The sequence below is a fragment of the Panicum virgatum genome, chromosome 9N (assembly GCF_016808335.1).
Source record: "Panicum virgatum strain AP13 chromosome 9N, P.virgatum_v5, whole genome shotgun sequence".
Classification (NCBI taxonomy): domain Eukaryota; kingdom Viridiplantae; phylum Streptophyta; class Magnoliopsida; order Poales; family Poaceae; genus Panicum; species Panicum virgatum.
In genome coordinates this window covers 63,060,857-63,081,254 of record NC_053153.1, presented here as the reverse complement: position 1 = coordinate 63,081,254, position 20,398 = coordinate 63,060,857, and the positions used below count along the sequence as shown (strand labels likewise).

Below are 20,398 nucleotides of genomic sequence, written 5' to 3'. Positions count from 1 at the left end.
CAAGTTTCTGGAAAGCAAGTCCCGCCAGCAGGATCGCTTCCAGAAACCAAGAAGCTTCAGCTACACTGCACCAAGGTATCAGGCCCCGATGCAGTATAGGACTCAATCTCAAGTGACAGGCCCACATGCCTCTAACACGCAGTTCCGGAGCCAAAACACCATGAAGCCCCGCAGAGCAATGCCAGTCAAGTCACCACCAACAACAACAATGCTAGGGTCTGTTTCAACTGCTGAGAGACAGGGCATTTCATTGCCAACTGCCCATATGCCAAGAACAAGCCTGCTACATCAGTCTTCTCTAATACGGTGAATGGACCAAGGCCAGTTCTGTCAGGTGCCAACCGAGTGCCCATCCGCAACAACAACAACACCAACAACAACAGTTAGCAGACGAGGCAGCCTCAGCAGTCATTTGGACGGGCCCACGTCAACCACATCAATGCACAGGAGGCTCAGGGAGCTCAGAGCGTAGTGCTCGGTGAGTACCTAGTCAGCTCAGCTCTTGCAACAGTATTATTTGATTCTGGAGCATCACACTCATTCATATCCTCGAGTTTTGTGGAAAAGCACAATATACCTACAGTACTACTAAAAACGCCCCTAATAACCCGGACGCCTGGAGGTGACATCAAGTGTCAACTAGGTTGTCTACGGGTAAGGATCAATTTAAGTGGGGTAGAATTTTTAGCAGACTTAGTAGTACTTAAGTCTAAGGGGATAGACGTGATCCTTGGAATGGATTGGTTAAGCCGACACAATGGTCTCATAGGTTGTACTGACAAGGTGGTACACCTAACAAATCCGGAAGGAGTACGAGTGACCTGTCATACCCGGGTAAGTGGATCAGACCCAATGGTGTTTAGCATGGGAGCCAAATCCTTAGAAGAAGTCAAGTACTTCTCCAAGATTGATCTAAGGTCAGGATATTTCCAGCTCAAGATAAGGGAAAGCGACATCCCAAAGACAGCCTTTGTCACCCGATACGGAAAGTTTGAGTTTACTATAATGTCTTTTGGACTCGCCAATGCACCTGCATATTTCATGAACCTCATGAACAAGATATGTATGGATGAGTTAGATAAGTTTGTCGTAGTGTTTATCGATGACATACTTATTTACTCGAAGAGCGTCCAGGAGCACGAGCAACATCTGAGAATAGTGCTGGAAAACTTAAGAGTACACAGGCTATATGCCAAATTCAGCAAATGTGAATTCTGGCTGGAGAAAGTAGCTTTCCTTTGTCATATTCTGACTGCGGAAGGAGTAGCAGTGGACCCCGAGAAGGTCGAAGCAGTCTCCAACTGGCAGTAACCGACCAACGTCAGTGAGATCAGAAGTTTTTTCGGATTAGCTGGGTATTATCGGAGATTCATTGACGGATTTTCCAAGATAGCCCGGCCCATGATAGAACTGCTCAAGAAGGAGAAGAAATTCACCTGGACAGAGTCATGTGAGAGGAGTTTTCAAGAATTGAAGAATAGGATGACGACCGCCCCAGTGCTGACCCTACCGGACATTCATCGGGATTTTGTCATTTATTGTGATGCATCCCGACAAGGATTGGGTTGTGTACACATGCAAGACGGGAAAGTCGTTGCATATGCTTCCCGCCAGCTCAGGCCTCATGAGCAGAATTATCCAACCCATGATCTGGAACTTGCAGCCGTAGTGCACGCACTTAAAATTTGGAGGCATTATTTGATTGGAAATAAGTGCGAGATTTATACTGACCATAAGAGCCTGAAGTATATCTTCACCCAGCCGGATTTGAACTTAAGGCAAAGAAGATGGCTGGAATTTGTTAAGGATTATAATTTGGAAATCTATTACCACCCCGGAAAAGTAGACGTGGTAGCTGATGCCCTAAGCCGGAAATCCTATGGACCCAAGGAGGATCATCTGCGAGAGGAAATGGCACGATTGAATGTGCACATTGTTCCTCGAGGTTCTAGCCAAGTGCTGAACATCCAATCCACACTAGAGGATAGAATCAGAAAGGCACAAAGTTCGGACAAGGGGCTAATGGAAATCCGGAGGCAGACTGGAGAAAATAAGGCACCAGATTTTAGGGTGGAAAATAGGGGAACCTTATGGTATAAAGATAGAATTTGTGTGCCCCAGAAAGGAGACTTCAGGCAAATAATCTTGGATGAAGCTCACAACTCGGCATATTCCATTCACCCAGGATCCACCAAAATGTATATGGACTTAAGACAAAAATATTGGTGGAATGGGATGAAGGCGGATATTGCACGGTTTGTTTCCCATTGTGATACTTGTCAAAGAATCAAGGCCGAATATCAGAAGCCGGCAGGGCTGTTGCAACCCCTACCCATCCCGGTTTGGAAGTGGGACGAGATAGGAATGGATTTTGTAGTGGGTTTACCCAGAACCCAGAAAGGACATGACTCCATATGGGTAATAGTGGACCGACTCACTAAAGCGGCTCACTTCATACCCGTACGAACCAACTACGGTGGAGAAAAGCTAGCCAAGCTCTATGTGGAGAACATAGTGAAGTTGCATGGTGTACCCAGCCGCATTGTTTCAGATAGAGGGACCCAGTTCACCTCTAGGTTTTGGAAAAGTTTGCATAAAGCCATGGGCACCAAGTTGGATTTCAGCTCCGCCTATCACCCACAGACGGATGGCCAGACAGAAAGAGTGAATCAGATTTTGGAGGATATGTTGAGAGCATGTGTTCTCACCTATGGCAAGGATTGGGAACAAAGTTTACCTTATGCAAAATTTTCATACAACAACGGTTATCAAGCGAGTTTAGGCATGTCGCCGTTCGAAGCCCTCTACGGGAGAAAGTGCAGAACTCCCCTGATGTGGTCAGAAATTGGAGAATGTGCCCTAGTCGGGCCCGCACTTATAAAGGAGTTGCCGAGATTAGAGAAAAGCTGAAAGCAGACCAGTCTTGACAGAAGAGCTACGCGGACAAGAGAAGACGGGAAATAAGTTTCCACCCAGGAGATTTCGTTTATCTCAAGGTTTCACCCATTCGAGGAACCCGAAGGTTTCAGGTGCAAGGAAAGTTGGCCCCTCGGTACATTGGACCGTACCGAGTTCTAAAGAAAGTCGGAGCAGTAGCGTACCGTCTGGAGCTACCGGAAGAAATGTCGGATATACACCCGGTATTTCATGTCTCGCAATTAAGAAGGTGTTTAAAGGTACCCGAGACAGAACACGTGCCAATAGAAGCAATAGATCTGCAGCCAAACTTGCGATATCAGTAGATACCGGTCAAGATTCTGGACACTGTCACAAGAAAGACAAGAAATTCCAAAGTACGGAATTGCAGAGTTCAATGGAGCAGACACGGAGTAGAAGAAGCCACGTGGGAACGCGAAGATGCTCTGAAGAAGGAGTTTCCCCACCTCTTTAGGAACCAGCTGAATCTCGAGGACGAGATTCATTTTAAGTGGGGTAGGTTTGTGACATTCCGAAAAAATGAAACAAAATAAAACACGCGCTAATTATAATTTTCGAAATCTTTCATCGTTGAGCTCAATCCTTTCCTGTCCAAGAATCGTTTCCCGCCTGATCTCCCGATCTCCCGATGTCAATCACTGTCGCGGCCCTCTCTTTTTCCTGTGCCGCGCGCCATGAACCACCGACCGCCGTGCCATGCCCGACCAATGTGCGTGCGTGAGCAGCCACGGTCGACGCCGCGATCGGCGCCGGCACGAATATCTCCCTCCCTCTCTCTTTCTCTCTTTCTCTCTCTCTTTTTCCTTTTTCTTTTCTCTTTTCTATTTTCCATTTTCTTTTCTATTTTCTCTCCCCGTTCCTCCTCCCTTCCTTTCCTCTCCCCCCCTGCGCGCGCTCCAGAGCCGCCCGGCCTCCCTTGCTCGCCGAGCGCGCCCGGCTCCCTCCCCACCCTCGCCGCCAAAAGCAGCTCGCCACCACCCTCTCGCCGCGCGCGCACACCACCCCCAGGCCGTGCCCACGCACACGCACACGCGCACGCGCGAGCACGGGCTCGCCACCCCGAGCCACGACACCGCGACACCGCGCACGCCGCACCCACACACCGCACGCCCGCCCGTCCTGCACCGCCATGCGCAGCACGCGTTTCGTGTGCTCCGGGCCCCGCCACGCTGCTCACCGACCTGCCACCGCCTTCCTGTGCCGCCATCGCCGCCGGCCGCCTGTGCGTGCACTGCACCCACGTGGAGCACACGCCACTGCTCGCCGCGCCTCCCGCCGTCGAGCACTGCACCGCCTTCCTGTGCCGCCATCGCCGCCGGCCGCCTGTGCGTGCACTGCACCCACGTGGAGCACACGCCACTGCTCGCCGCGCCTCCCGCCGTCGAGCACTGCACCGCCTGCCCCGCGCATGCCTGCCCGAGCCGTCACCTCATGCTGTGACCTGCCTCGCTGCCCACGCCGCCGTGTCGCGACGCCGGACGCCATTAAGGCGCCCCGCGCCGCTCGCCGGCCGGCACCGACCAGCCACCTCCTCGCACCTCTCCCCACCGCCTTCCCGCGGCTATAAAGAGGCCCCTGCCCCGCCTCCGAGCTCCGCAATCACCGCCACCACGAGCCGCGCCTCCTCCCTAACCTTCTAGCGCCACCACCACCATCGCCGGCCACCACGGAGCCGCCTCCACGCGCTGCCTCTGCCTAGGGTAAGAGGTGCAGTGGGACCCTCTCGCCTCCCTCTCACTCTCCCTCCTCACCTTGGCCGCTGTCGACCCCCACCACGGCGCTACCATTGCCGCCGCCGCCTACTGATCGCCGACGCCATGAATCCCCGCCCTGCGGGCCTCCTGTCCCCAAATCGAAGGGGGGAATCGGCCCCTCGGGTCTCTCTCACCTTTTTTCCCTCACCCAGAGCCGCTCTCGGGCCAGGCCGCCGGCCCAGGGCTGTCTTCGGTGACACGCCGCCCCCTCCCCTATTTTCCCAGCGCGAGGGGAGGGAGAAGATATGGCATTTTGCCCATAACCCCCTGGCCCTTCTTCTAATTACTTAAGAACCATCCCACCTTTTAACATTTTTGCAAATGAAACCCTTCCTTTAATATATTTCCAAATAAACCTTCTACCATATAAATACATTTATAAATAAAACCTTACTCTTTCCCAAAATGACCCAAACAACTCTCGAAATTCTAATCAGGCCCTTTTACTAATTACAAACAAGTCCCTGGCCCCTTGTTTAGGCCCTAAACACCCATTAACTTATCATTTCATGCATCAAACGACCTCGGATCGATCTAAAACTTTACCACGCCACTCATGACATAATTTTGTCCATGCCATTAGGAAACCACCTAAAAATATTACGAACTCCATATCTTAATTGTTTCCGATTCGAGTTCGACGATAAAACTTTCATTTCTTTTTCTTGATTGTGTGTTTGTTTGTATGCGTCGTAGATCACAGTGTGAACGAAGGAGAGCCCGTTGATGAGTAGTACTGTGAGAAAGTGAACGAGGATCAGTTCTGCGATCCTGAACCCGAAGGACAGCACCTTGATCAGGACTTCCCCGAAGGCTTCGAAGACGGCAAGTTCAATCCCATCCTTTGATGCATGCTTTTGTCCTAGTTTTTATAAACACAACCTATTGGCCTGTTTTATAAAATTGCATATGTTTTGCCTGCTGAAAACACGGTTGGATAGCCACCCCTTGATTTGTTATAACCATTCCTTGACCACCTAGATTAATGTCTGAATGTGTTTTGTTTGGACGTTAATCGCTGCTAGAACGCTTAGGATCTTATACACAATACAACTTATTTTTATAAAGAAAAGGTGTGTGTGTGTGGGAAGGGATAAAAGTGGAATTTTCGAAAGATGAGTTTAGACGGGATGGATGGCATTTCTGTGTGATTTGCCGATTGGTGTGTTCGTGCCTATGTGGCAGAGCAAGGAAGGGAGATATCCATCTTGTCACCACTAAGGACCGAGTTGGTGTGTCATCTCACCTAACTCCACTATCGTGCAAACCACTCGACCGTTGTATGGGCAACGGCTTAGCATAAACCCCACTAGTTCGTCTGGTAGCCATCAGGAGAGCTGAGAGCAACGGGTGATCAAGGAGAAGGGATTAGCTCTGTGTGACTTATGCCCCGGTTACAACCTCTGTGATAGGTCAATGACCCCTTGGTGCATCCCGTGATGGCTAGTCAGGTCTAGCTAAGGTGGGTAATGGCTTTGTTGGGATCTGCACCGATACTAAGGTGATCGAGTTGCGGTACCCCGCTTGTGGGTAAAGTTGCACACCTATGCAGTGTAAAGAATCTATTCGAATAACCATGCCCACGGTACTGGGCGAGTTACGGTGTGGTCACATAACTAGTGTTTATTGTGGGATGGGTTGGCGTGAGTTGTTTTGGAAATGTGTTCGGCAGTTGTGCCGTGTGCTACGGTGGATGAGGAGTCTGGTAGCAGCTTAAAACTTGGATCCTGTGTGGATCAACCCCTCGTGTTAATCGGAACAAGAAAACTGGTTTTGGAAAATGCTTTCTCTCAAATGAACCCCTGCATAAAATATTGTTTTCCGCAAATCAAACCCTAGCCTTATCCTTGATTTACCATGTGCATTATATTCTGTTTATACCCCCTCCGTGGGTGTGGTTGGACTTGCTGAGTACGTTTGTACTCACCCCATTCTTTATTTTTACAGAAGAAGATCCAGACTTTGTACCTGACGACGTTGAGTAGGGTACCATCTTGCACCCAGTCTTGCCTGTGGATTAGGGTCACCCGCAAGATATACCGCATGGTGCAAGACTCTGATGACTTTCTTTTTGTATTTAATATCATTGCATGTGTATGGATTGTAATCCTCGCGATAGTGGCGCTTCTCTGCTCACTACCGCATAGAGTTGTACGGTAATGAACCATCTGATGTAATAAATGTGTCATCAGCCTCATGGGACTGATGTTTGTAACACATTTAAGTCCACTCTTATGAGGGAACACTTCAGCCGTACTCCTCTAAATTGGTCTGAACCTGGGGAGAGAGTTATTTTTGGGCCCGACATGGTTCAAGAGGCCAAAGAACAAGTCCGTTTTATCCAAGAGAATTTGAAAATTGCGCAGTCTCGTAAGAAAAGCTATGCCGATAAAAGGCGTCGATCACTCATCTTTGAGATCGGTGATCACGTCTACTTAAAAGTGTCACCTTGGAAAGGCGTTCAAAGGTTTGGGTTAAGAGGGAAGTTGGCTCCGCGCTTCATTGGTCCTTATCCAATTGTGGAAAGGTGCGGTCCGGTAGCTTATCGATTGGATCTTCCTGCAAATCTTTCTGCAATTCACAACATCTTCCATGTGTCACAACTCAAGAAGTGTCTTGGAGTTCCGACTGAAGAAGTTGAAAGTGAATCGATTCAGCTAGAGTCTGATCTCACGTATCCTGAGCATCCTATCAGGATCATTGATCGCAAGGAGCGAGTTACTCGCCACAGTACCACCAGATTCTATAAAGTTCAGTGGAGTAATCATTCTGAAGCTGAAGCCACTTGGGAGCCGGAGGAATTTCTGAAGTCCTAATATCCTGAGTTCCTGAGCACTCATCAAGGTACCTCGCACTTAACCTTCCGCCTTAATTCCCTCGTGCATGAATCTCGGGGTGAGATTCTCTTAAGGGGGGAGGGCTGTAACACCCCAGTGTTAAAAGAGTGCTAATCATGTGCTTAATCTATAATCATTGATAAGCATAGTCAGTGACCTTAATCATGCTGGGTTATTACATTTCATGTTAAACTGCATTCTTGTTCTTGTTTTTTTGCAAATTCTAGCGCTCAGATCAATTTTTGCCCAACATCAAAGTTGTAGATCTCATCCTCCTCTACAACTTTTGTTTTGGCTAAATTTCGAGTTCTAGTATGGAATTTGGAGTTTTAGCTAGTCAAAGTTAGCTCAAATTCATTTGAATTCCCTCACACTATGCCACCTGCTCCCTCCCTGTTCCCAGTACCGGTGCCCATGCCGGCGACTGCACCTCGGCACCAGCTCTTCCACGCGTTGGCTGTTGCAACACTCCTCACACTCCACAGGCCACCCTTATTCTCTCCCAGTGCCATTCCCCTTCCGAGCTGCCTTTCCTCTTCCTTCGGTCGGCCCGTGCCGAGCAGGGGCAGAGCAGCGCCCCCGTCGCCGCTCCGGCTAGCTCGCGCCACCATCCGTCGATTCCTTCCGGGAGCACCTCCCCAACCACGTCCCTCACCTCCTCCCCACGTCCTCGATCTCGATTGAGTCACTTCCCCGCCGAATCGACCCCTCCTTCGCCGGCCACCATTGGAGCTTTGCCGGAGCTCCGCCCCCTCTCGCCGAGCCCCCACCTCCGGCCCTTCTCCATCCGATTCGAGTGCGCTGTGAGCTTCCCCGCACCATACTCTTCCTCCCTGTCTCTTTTCCCCTTCCTTTCCGGCGCTCCCACCGCCGGAACGCCGCCACAGCCACCATGGACGTCGCCGCGCCGTCGCGGGCCGTGCCCCCGCGCCGACCGCGGGATGGCTGGAACGCCGCCGCTGCTGCCGTGCCTGGCTGTGCGCCGGCCATGGCTAGGGCGGGCGGGGCTGGCAAGCCTGGGGCTGGTCTATTGCCTCTCACTGACCAGTGGGGCCCGGCCGTCAGCCCCTGTTTAGGGTTTAGGATTTTTCCAATAATTGTTTAATTGGCTGAAACCTTGTTTAATTCATAGAAAAATGTAGAAAAATTCTAAAAATGCAAAGTAAATTTTTTTAGTTTTTTTAGATCCAGAACTTCAGAGGAAAAATACTCATGCATGTTAAATGTTAGTTTTATCTCTGCTAGAATTTACTTTGTGTTTGATCTTATTTATTTAATATCTGCAGTTTTGTTGATCTAAAAATTCTGAAATTAATTTAGTAGCCTCATCTTTGCATTGTGGCTCATTTTGCATTGTATCGCATTGCATCGCATCATGAGCACTTATACATTTCTTCATCGCAATGTTATCCTAACTAGTGCATGGCATTCTTTCATTCGTGTAGACGCTGCTAACGAAGTAGTCTACGAGCTGGTTACTGAGCCGGTCCAGGAGCCGCAAGCAGGAGAGCCGCAGGAGGAAGCAGGCGAGCAAGCTCCGGAAGAAGTAGCTAACCCCGCTGACCTGCAAGGCAAGCCCCGGAGCATAGCCCCTACTTTTAAATTATTCAATGTTCTTAATTAAGTATTGTGCATTAAGTTTCTAGGAGCGGGTTGGAACCCTAGATGCATGATCCCTAGGTACCTATGAGTCTTTACTAGTATATAGGCACCGTTAGAAATGCTTGCTAAGTAGGAACGCGGTAGAAGTCGAGTGATTTACTGTCACTCGCGAGATATAGGTCTTGTGACTTATGGAATTAGTACTTGAGAATGAATCAATGAGGAAAGAAAATGGAGACCAGGCAGAGATGAATTGGTAATGGATATGGAATAAATGGAAAGTGAGACTCCACCTGAGTCGATTGAGGACCGTACCGTTGTTGGTATTGTTGATCAAGGATTGAACAGTACTAATCGTATGCCGGAAGTAGGAGGTAGTCGAAACCGATAAGCTGTGTACCGCTTTAGAACGATATTTTGAATTCCGACCTGCTATGCTGGGCGTGGGAGTTGGCGGGTGTTGGATAGGATGCCGCCTTCGGGTTCTCTGGGAGTTCGCCGTGAGGGGCCCATCACCTGCGTTTTAGCAGGCGTGGTTCAAGTGTCGTGGTAAAGATGGAAATAGTTGATGCGCGTGGCCCGACGAGGCTTACATGTTTCGTGTTGGTTAGGTCCACCTTGAAAGGTTAAATCGGATCGATTCACCGTGACTCGCGGATATGAGAGCCTTGGTCACTGTGTCACATCGTAGTAAAGGATTGGAATGGAAACAGAAGGATTATTTGTTGGCTATTTTATTCTTGAAGAATTAATATGTTACACCATGATTGCTCTAGATAGTTATGCAAACCTAGTGGTACTTGGCACTTTAAACTTGGCTAAAACATTGAAAGTAAGGACCAACCATTACGAGCTTTTCAGCAAAACAAACCTCAGAGCCAAAAATCCCTGCATGGTTAGGAGTCGGCTAAGTATATACCATTAGTCGGGTAAGTCTTGCGAGTATTAATATACCCAGGGTTTGCTTGTAACCCTTATGAGCAGGTTGTGTTCCCGCTGACTTTGAGGAGATCTTTGCGTCTTGGACTGGTCATCCTCTTCCTGCTGGTTGGACCATCAAGTGGGTCCCGTCTTCGCCTTGAAGCTCGGGCAGGTTGGCAACACATCGGTGGGCAAGATGTGGAGCTCACCTTGTATCGTCGTGTCGTAGTTATCATATTTCAAACTGAACTCTGTTTTAAAGTTTTCGCTGCGTTTGAATTCTGTCGTTTGTATTCGAAACCTATATGTAAAACCAGTGTTGTAAATTAATTTGAGATTTCTTGTATGCTTGTGTCATCTGTGCTTGTCTTCGTGCGAGCCTTTCCGTGCAATTTGTTGTCCTGGAGTACAGTAGTTCAATCGGGAATTACCCGACGGACTGCCAGATTACAGCGTTTTAAGTGCGTGGCAACTGGATTATTTATTAAGATGATAGTTAGCGCACTTAAGCCGGTTTAATTTTGGCGGGTCTACTACAGAAATATATTGACATTTTTTTAGAATGTTCCCGAACACGTGTTTCATTAAGATGAACAATTGCCATCTGTTCGTATATACTGTGTAATCCAGAAATAAAACACACTCATCGAAAGAGATTTTGGATAAGATGCATAGGATACGAATAATAAACGGATGGGAATCTATCCATCTTGCCCTACCACCAGCACTTGCCATGGCATGGACGGAGAAAAGACACTCGCCTGATCACTCAGGGGCAGATCCAATGTGGGGGCAGGGGGGCCTAGAGCCCCCCTACCCCCATAGATCCTTTGGAGCCCCCCTGAAGCCCCCCCCAACAATTTCTAAACCTAGATGAAGAGGAGGAAGGAGAAGAGAGGAGGAGGAAGAAGAAGGGAAAGAAGGAAAAGAGGAAGAAGAAGGGGAGATTGAGCCCCCCCTTTCTTGATCTCCTGGATCCGCCCATGTGATCACTGATCACCCAATCACCACCCACCACTTCAGATGCATCACCACCCATTTCGACGCAGAGCACACCACGCCCCAGTTCCCAATCCCACCTCACAAGCATAAGCTCCGATGGAGCCGCCGCCGCCATGGTCGTCCTCCCTCAGCGCCGTGCTGGCCACTGCGCTCCTCCTCGTCACCGTGCTCCACCGCCGGCGTAGCACCGCCACCCGCAAGTACAACCTCCTGCCGGGCCCTCGGCTGTGGCCGGTGATCGGGAACCTCCACCAGATTGGCTCCCTCCCGCAGCGCTCCCTCCACTGGCTCGCCGCGCGGCACGGACCGCTCCTATCGCTGTGCTTCGGCTCTGTCCCCGTCGTCGTCGCCTCGTCCGTGGATGCGGCCAAATTCGTCCTCCACACCCACGACACCGTGTTCATCGACTGCCCCAAGATGGCGTCCGGGAGGTACACCGCCTACGACTTCTCCGACATCGTCTGGTCGCCCTACGGCCCCTACTGGCGCCAGGCGCGCAAGCTGTGGTAGACCAAGCTCTTCAGCGCCAGGCAGCTCCGGTCGCAAGAGAACGTCCGCGCCAGGCAGCTCCAGTTGCAGGAGCACGTCCACCTGCACGATCTCACGTCGTCGGGGTGGCGCGGTGGCATCGTGCTCATCAAGGAGCACCTACTTATGCTGAGCCTCAACGTGATCTCACGCATGTTGGATAATCCAGACTCGATCGTGTGCATGGCCTAGCTAGAATAAAGGAGCTCATTGTTGGCCACGATGAGAGCGTCGTTGTACAGAGCATCTGCATGAACACATGCAGTGGTGTTCCTTTCTTTCCGTTGAGAACTAGGGGTAGTGGAGGCGAGGAGCTAGTCTGCAGGTCGTGGGATGGCACGATCAAAATAGAGGCGTGAGAATTGCAGCGTCATGGCACAGTTTAGCCACTTGCTTTCAGTTGTAATTTGGAGTATAAATCTGTTATCAATACATTAAAAACGCCTGTCAGTTGGGCACCAAAACTACCGTGTGTTTCTACTGCCATCTCGTGTGTGTGCATGCGTTCTTTGAGTGTTCCAGGGTGTGTTCATCGTCTCCGGCGACGGGCGCCGGTGAGTTGAAGTCTACACGTGGCATCAGAGCCGGTTGCGACACCGGGGAGCCATATCGTCGCTGCCCAACCTCGGCGGGGCGTCAAGGACTCCGCCGGGTGGGAGCCGACGGCAGTCACCGTCGCCACCGTGGTACCGGCCGCGCCCGCGGTGCCACGATGGAATTGTGGTGGTGGAGTGTATGGTGGAGCGTCGCATCAAGGACATCGGGGGAGCCGGATGGCCGATGCTCACCAAGACCAACTACGACACGTGGGCGGCGGTGATGCAGCTCATGCTCAAGGGCCGGCATCTCTGGGACGCCGTCGACCACGGCTACATCGACGAGGATGATGACCTGATGGCACTTGAGGCCATCTGCAAGTCTGTCCCGCCAGAGCTCCAGGAGATCATGGTGAACAAGCCCAGTGCGAGGGCGGCTTGGGAGGACCTCAAGACGGCCAACCTTGGCATCAAGAGGCTGCGCCGGGCCAAGGAAGAAATGCTGCGCAGGGAGTTCGACTCCCTGGTGTTCAAGGATGGCGAGTCGATCGACGAATTCTCTGTGCGCATCAATGGGGTGGTGCAGCAGCGGAGGACTCTCGGTGACGAGGTCGACGAGGTGACGGTCGTCCTCAAGTTCCTTCAGGCGCTGCCGCCGCGGTACCATCAAATCGCCATGTTGATCGAGATACTCCACAACGTGGAGGATGTCCCGGTTGAGGAGCTGGTCGGTCACCTCAAGGCCACGGAGAAACAGCATGCTCTCACTGGCGGCGGCACCGGCCTCGCGCAGTAGAACCTGACGGAGGATGAGCTGGTGACGCGGCTGTCCAAGCGGCTCAACATCGGCGCCGACAAGGGGCAGGCATCAGGGAGCTCAACCGCCTCATGGGGAGGCCAGCGGAGCGGCCGTGGTGGAGGTCGCGGCAAGTCTGGACGCGGTGGAGGCCAGAAGAAGGGAGGCGCGCGAGGTGGTCGCTGCGACGGTGCACGCAGCGGCAACGGCGACGGCGCGCGCGGCAGCCACAATGACGATGGCGCACGTGGTGGGAACAGCGACGTCGGCCGTGACGAGTGCCGCTACTGTGGGCTGAAGGGGCATTGGGCCCGTGAGTGCCCAAAGCGGAAACATGATTTGCAGGCCATGCAGCCCAAGTGTAAGAGGAGCAGGAGCACAGCTTGTTAGTCGCTGCTGTGTTGGCCCAGAAAGCCAATCCCTCTCCATCTCCTCCCGTCACGCAGGCAGCGCCGCCGGCGGCCGTGCACCTCAATGAAGACAAACTCTATGTCCAGCTCGGGGAGAAGGGCGACGGCGACACCGCCCGTTGGATCCTCGATACGGGTGCGACGAACCATATGATGGGTGCCAGATCGGCTTTCGCGGAGCTCGACTCAGGGGTCCGCGGATCCGTTCACTTTGGGGACGGATCCACCATCGACATCGAGGGCCGCAGGACGATGCTCTTCAGGTGCAAGACAGAGGAGCACCAGTGGCTCACCGGCGTGTACCACATCCCCAGGCTGACGGCGAACATCATCAGCCTGGGCCAGCTGGAGGAAGAAGGCCTCAAGATCCTGCTGGAGAATGGCGCACTGAAGATTTGGGATCCACGGTGATGGCTCGTTGCGGTGGTGCAGCGCGGGGCGAGCCGGCTCTACGACCTGAACCTCACCGTCGACAAGCCGGTGTGCCTGGCGGCGCACACCGAGGAGGCGTCGTGGTGCTGGCATGCCCGATTTGGACACCTCGGTTTCCAGGGGCTGTAGAAGTTGTCGAAGGGGGAGATGATGCGCGGCCTTCCGAGGATCGAGCAAGTTGATCAAGTCTGCAACGGGTGCTTGGTGGGCAAGCAGCGTCGCTTCCCGTTCCCGGCGGCAAGCAAGTTCAGGGCAAGGCGGCAACTAGAGCTGGTCCACGCTGATCTATGTGGGCCGATCATGCCGGAGACGCCCGGTGGCAAAAAGATGTTCCTGCTCGCCATCGATGACATGAGCAGGTACATGTGGCTAGTGCTGCTGGCCACCAAGGACGAGGCGGCAACGGCGATCATCCGCCTGCAGGCGAGGGCTGAGGCGGAGGTCGGCCACAAGCTGGGAACGCTGCGTACTGACCGTGGTGGGGAGTTCACAGCGCGGGCATTCGGGGAGCACTACGCCGTTCAGGGGATCCAGGGACACCTCACCGCGCCATACAGGCCGCACCAAAATGGCGTGGTGGAACGCCGCAACCAAACCGTGCTGGGGATGGCACGGTGCATGCTCAAGGCGATGGGCGTCCCTGGCCGCTTCTGGGGTAAAGCTGTGACGACAGCCGTCTTCGTCCTCAACTGCGCGCCGACAAGAAGTTTGGAGGATAAGACTCCATATGAAGCCTGGTATGGTTCCAAGCCTGCCGTACACTTTCTTCATACCTTTGGCTATGTTGCACATGTCAAGAACATGGGAGGCCATCTGCGGAAGCTGGACGACAGGAGCACGCCGATGGTGTTCATTGGGTATGAGCCGGGCACAAAAGCCTACCAGCTCTACAACCCAGTCACTGATCGGGTGCACGTGTCTCGGGACATGGTGTTCGAGGAAGGGCGCACGTGGAACTGGAATCAGGGCGGTGCCAAGACGAACATCGACAGCGTCGGCGGCGACCCATTCATCGTCCAGTACGTCTACGTGCCGGGTGCTGCAGGTGCGGGCGGGGCACCACCAAGCATCGAGTCAACGCCACGCTCGACATCGACTGCACAGAGCGCGGGCCGGAGTACGACGTCGAGCGCGCTAGGAGGTGCTGGCCGCGGTGCGACAGCGAGCGCGCCGGTCGGTTCAATCCGGAGCGCGACGCCGAGCACGCCGGGTGGAGCCAACATGTCTGGTGGGGATGCCTCGCCACCGCAGCAGCCTGGAAGGGTGGAGTTCGTGTCTCCACCAAGCCAGGGACTCGACCTCGACGCCGACAATGATGTTGGTGATCCCCTGCGTTTCAGGCTACTCGACGACATTTATGCCAGAGGGGCAGCACCTCTGGAGGATGCAGGGGGAGGAACAGCTGAAGGGGAGCTGCTGTTGGCTGCTGGTGATGGGGATCCGGCCACATTTGAGGAAGCTAAAGGGGAACAGTGCTGGCTCAAGGCCATGAAGGAGGAGATGGCGTCCATTGAGCAGAACAGTACATGGAAGCTAGTGAAGCTGCCCCGGGTTCACAAGGCAATTGGCTTGAAGTGGGTTTTCAAGGTCAAGCGCGATGAGCAGGGCACCATTGTCAAGCACAAAGCTCAGGTCGTCGCCAAGGGGTACATGCATTAGCAAGGCATGGATTTCGGTGAGGTGTTCGCCGCTGTCGCAAGGATGGAATCAGTTCGGATGCTGCTTGCTGTTGCTGCGCGGAGGGTTGGCTTGTGCATCACATGGATATCAAGTCAGCGTTCCTCAATGGCGAGCTCGAGGAGGAGGTGTATGTCCAGCAGCCGCCGGGGTTCATTGCTGCCGGACATGAGGAGAAAGTGCTGAAGCTGAACAAGGCACTGTACGGGCTGCGTCAAGCCCCTCGCGCCTGGAATGTGAAGCTTGACAAGAGTCTCCGTGATCTCGGATTCACCCGATGTGATAGTGAGTATGGCATGTACACAAAGGGGATGGAGGCTTCACGTGTAGTAGTTGGAGTCTATGTAGATGACCTTATCATCACGCGTGCAGACTCAGTAATTGTTGAAGGGTTCAAGGAGGAGATGCGGAATGTGTTCCGTATGAGTGATTTGGGACTCCTCTCTTTCTATCTTGGGATTGAGGTGAAGTAGGGTAGAAGGACTATCACTCTTGGGCAAGCAGCATATCCAAGGAAGCTGCTTGAGAAGGCTGGAATGCAAAGCTGCAACCTCTGTCATACGCCAATGGAGGCTCGGCTCCAACTGTCCAACAGGGGCACAACAGTAGAAGTTGATGCAACAATGTATCGCAGCTTGGTGGGCAGTCTGCGGTACTTGGTTCACACCCGGCCAGATATCTCTTTTGTTGTTGGGTATGTCAGCAGATTCATGGAGAAGCCTAGGCTGGAGCATTTTGCAGCAGTTAAGCATTTGCTGAGATATATTGCAGGGACAGTAGATTATGGGATTGTCTACCCCAAATGTTCAGATAGCTGCAACAGGTTAGTGGTCTACAGTGACAGTGATTTGGGGGGAGATGTTGATGATAGAAAGAGCACTACTGGGGTGATCTTCTTCATGGGTGAGATGCCGATCTCCTGGCAGTCCCACAAGCAGAAGGTGGTGGCTCTTTCATCATGTGAAGCTGAATACGTGGCTGGTGCAGTGGGTGCATGTCAGGCTGTGTGGCTTGCCAGGATGCTGAGCGACATTGTAGGTGTCAAGGTTCAGCCGCCTGTCCTGAAGATGGATAATCAATCAGCAATCGCCCTAAGCAAGAATCCCGTCCTGCATGACAGAAGTAAGCACATTGATACAAAATTCCATTATATTCGTAAGTCTGTGGAGGAAGGGAGGATATGCCTGGACTATGTGAGCACTGAAGAGCAGCTTGCTGATGTCCTGACGAAGTCATTAGGGCGGGCGAGGTTCTGTGAACTTCGCGACAAGATTGGCATAGTCAAGCTGAAGTGAGCCAAGTATGGAAAGGGGGAGATTGTTGGATAATCCAGACTCGGTCGTGTGCTTGGCCTAGCTAGAATAAAGGAGCTCATCATTGACCACGATGAGAGCGTCATTGTACAGAGCATCTACATGAACACATGCAGTGGTGTTCCTTTCTTTCCGTTGAGTCCTAGGGGTAGTGGAGGCGAGGAGCTAGTCTTCAGGTCGTGGGATGGCGCGATCAAAACGAAGGCGTTGGAATCGCAGCGTGCGTGACACAGTTTAGACACTTGCTTTCAGTTGCAATTTGGAGTATAAATCTGTTATCAATACATGAAAAACGCTTGTCACTTGGGCACCAAAACTACCATGTGTTTCTACTGCCATCTCGCGTGTGTGCGTACGTTCTCTGAGTGTTCTAGGGTGTGTTCATCGTCTCCGGCGATGGGCGCCGGCGAGTTGAAGTCTACAGCGCATGGCGCTGGGCAGGAAGTACGTCGGGGACGGGGAGGGCGCCGCCGGCTCGCCGGTGTCGCCGGGCGTGTTCAGGTGGATGGTCGACGAGCTGTTCGTCCTCAATGGCGTGCACAGCATCGGGGACTTCATCCCGTGGCTCAGCGGGTAGGACCCGCAGGGGTATGTCAGGAGGATGAAGAGGCTGGCCAAGATGTTCGACCGGTTCCTGGAGCACGTGGTGGACGAGCCCAACGAGCGGCGGCGGCAGGCAGGCGAGGAGTCGCCACGGACATGGTGGACCTGCTGCTGGAGCTCGCTGACGACCCCACCCTCGAGGCCCCGATCGAGCGGCATGGCGTCAAGGGATTCGTTCTGGTAAGACAAGACACTACACTTATTAACAAGATGCATTATATTGTTACAGTGATATGATCCTAATCAATCTAATCAGTTAATCCAGACATACTTGTGGTTTTGGACATAACAAGGCAGTCTCCTATGATACACAATTTAGAAACTTTTTTTTGTTCTCTAGGTAATGCAAGGACTGCTTTGTCTAGTGAAACAAAAAACATATTTGCCGGACATGCAGGTAGAATGTGTCGGTTAGAATATTATTTTAGTGTTCAGAACAACCAGAACTTTCAGTTTAATTTTGTCATCATTTTAGCTGGCCTGAGTATAGGTTCTTTAATTCTTGTGCATGGTTTGGAAGAACAATGGAGACATAACCAACTGGTGACTTATATGTTTTATAGTGGCAAACTATAAATTGGGCAAAAAATAATTGAGTGCAACCATTTCTTGGAAGAGAAGCTCCATCTTGAAAGACGCAAATTCAAGTTTGTCGTGGGTTTTTTGGGTACCCACAGCCGGGTAGCGGAACGCACCCGCCTATTCCCAGAGAGGGAGTACTCGGGGAAGTACTAGGTGATTGGGCTAATCTGGCTCTGAGACAAGAACGCAAGAACACACGAGTTTAGAGTGGTTCGGGCCGCCGGAGCGTAATACCCTACATCCACTGCGAGAGGTATTGATCTTGGTTGTGTATGAAGCTATCCTCTGCCGGGTCTTGGTTTTCACCCAGCCTGAGTTTTCTTCTAGCGGACGCCCCCCTTTTATAGACCAAGGGGTGCGGATACATAGGACGTTGAGGCCCCGACAGGTGGGCTCAACGTGATTGTGTAGCATACTGCGCAGAGTACTTAAATGGCTACAGCGGTTGCGAATCTTTCCTCCGATAAGCTTCCATGCCATGCTGACCCTCTGACGAAGGGAGGTCTTCTCTTGTCCCGTCAGCAAGGTGCCCGTTGGGGGAACGTAGCTTGCTGCGTGACCTGTTGAGGCTATTATGTAGGCGTCATAATGGGTGAAGCCGAGCCGTCGTATCCAACTGTCATGGCAGACTGACAGGTGCGGCGTGGGCGGCGCCAGCAGCCCCACTATGCATCTTGGTAATACGCAGTCAATAGTGCCCCCTGGTCAAAGAATCGCCTCGGCTTCTGCTACATCAATGCGGACGTCCTCCCACCGCAATGAATGCAGTGGTAGGTGAGCCTTAATATGGAGACCAAGCGGCCTTATATATGTGTCTGTACTTGCAGACACGTGGCGGCTCCGGACCACCCCGAGGCGGGGTGTCGATTCCTTCCCTTGGTGAGGGGTCCGGTTACTAGACAGAGGGTCCGGATCTCCACAGGAGGTCCGGAGCCTCCGGCTGTTCAGGCTGAGCGTCCGCTTCTCCCGGAACACGTGGTGCTCCCGGAACACGTGGTGCTCCCGGACCTTTCCCAACCAGGGGACGGGTCCGGGACCGTTGTCAGGTGAACATGGCTCCGGACTGCAGGGGTCTGGCTGCTGGACGTAGTTAAGGATAACCACAAGGCTCTTGCCTAGACACAGCAAGAGGGGTACCCCAGTCCTGGGGTACCGACAAAGTTCCTGCACGACCACTGTGGTCGCCTAATGATGAGTTGATGACCATCCTGACAGCTACTTCCACTCCAAATTAGTTCTGACTTGTCTACTCTGAAAGCAAAACAAAGATGCTCCACTACTACGAGTGACAACACTGACAACATAGTTCTGAAAGCTAAACAGCAATGCACATGGTAAACGAGACAATAAATCGAGTGCTGTCCTCGTTTCCCCTCGCGACAGGGACATTGCTGAGGTGTGTCGTGGAGTGCGATTGCGACATTTCCAAATTCCAACAAAGAGGATAATCACGACTAATTTTGCTTTTTGCTGTTCTCCTAGTGCTCTTGGCACGGACAATAATAATAACAATGGACACACGAATACAGGACCTCATCGCCGGCGGCACGGACACCTCGGCGGTGACCGTCGAGTGGGCGATGTCGGAGCTCCTGAGGAACCCCGGCGTCCTGGCCAAGGCCACCGGCGAGCTGGATGCCGTCGTCGGCCACGGCCATCTCGTCACGGAGCAGGACATCCCGAAGCTCCCCTACCTAGAGGCCGTCGTGAAGGAGACTTTCCGCCTGCACCCGGTTTCGCCCCTGCTGGTGCCGCGGCTGGCCCGCGAGGACGCGTCCACGGGCACCTACGACGTCCCCGCAGGCACGCTCGTGTTCGTCAACGCCTGGGCCATCGGCCGCGACCCCGCCTTGTGGGGGCCCACGGCGGCGGAGTTCCGGCCGGAGCGCTTCGTCCGGAGCAGCGCGGACGTGAAGGGGCAGGACCTGGAGCTGCTGCCGTTCGGGTCGGGCCGCCGGATGTGCCCGGGTTACACCCTCGGGCTCAGGATGGTGCAGGTGACCCTGGCAAACCTGCTGCACGCCTTCGCGTGGCGGCTCCCCGACGGCGTGGCGGCGGAGGAGCTGAGCATGGAGGAGAAGTTTGGGCTGTCAATGCCGCGAAAGGTTCCCCTCGAGGCGGTTTTTTTTTTATATTGTTAGAAAATAAAAATTTCAAAAATATATGTCCATATTGAAATATTTCAAAAATACCCCCGGTCGCCCCCCATATGGCGACAGACCCTAAGTGTAATTTTTTTTCAAATTTGCAACGAGGTCCCTGGAAAAAAAAGAAGGCATGTCGCCCCCCTCGGGCGACCACTGGGCCCAGCCCACGGGCGCGGCAGGGGGGCCTGTCGCCCCCCCCCCACGGGCTAAGGGGGGCCTGTCGCCCCCCCACGGGCGACCGGGGTAACCCCCCTTATATAAGATTCAACCCCCCTTCCCTCCTCATTTGAGCCCGAAAATTCCACCAAAAATCCAGAAAAA

The 20,398-nt window shown here is 52.9% G+C and overlaps 1 pseudogene; it reads left to right on the top strand.

Annotated features, from left to right (window-relative positions):
- Nucleotides 1-11,086: 11,086 nt before the first annotated feature.
- LOC120689241 lies at nucleotides 11,087-20,071 on the top strand (annotated as a pseudogene).
- Nucleotides 20,072-20,398: the final 327 nt, after the last annotated feature.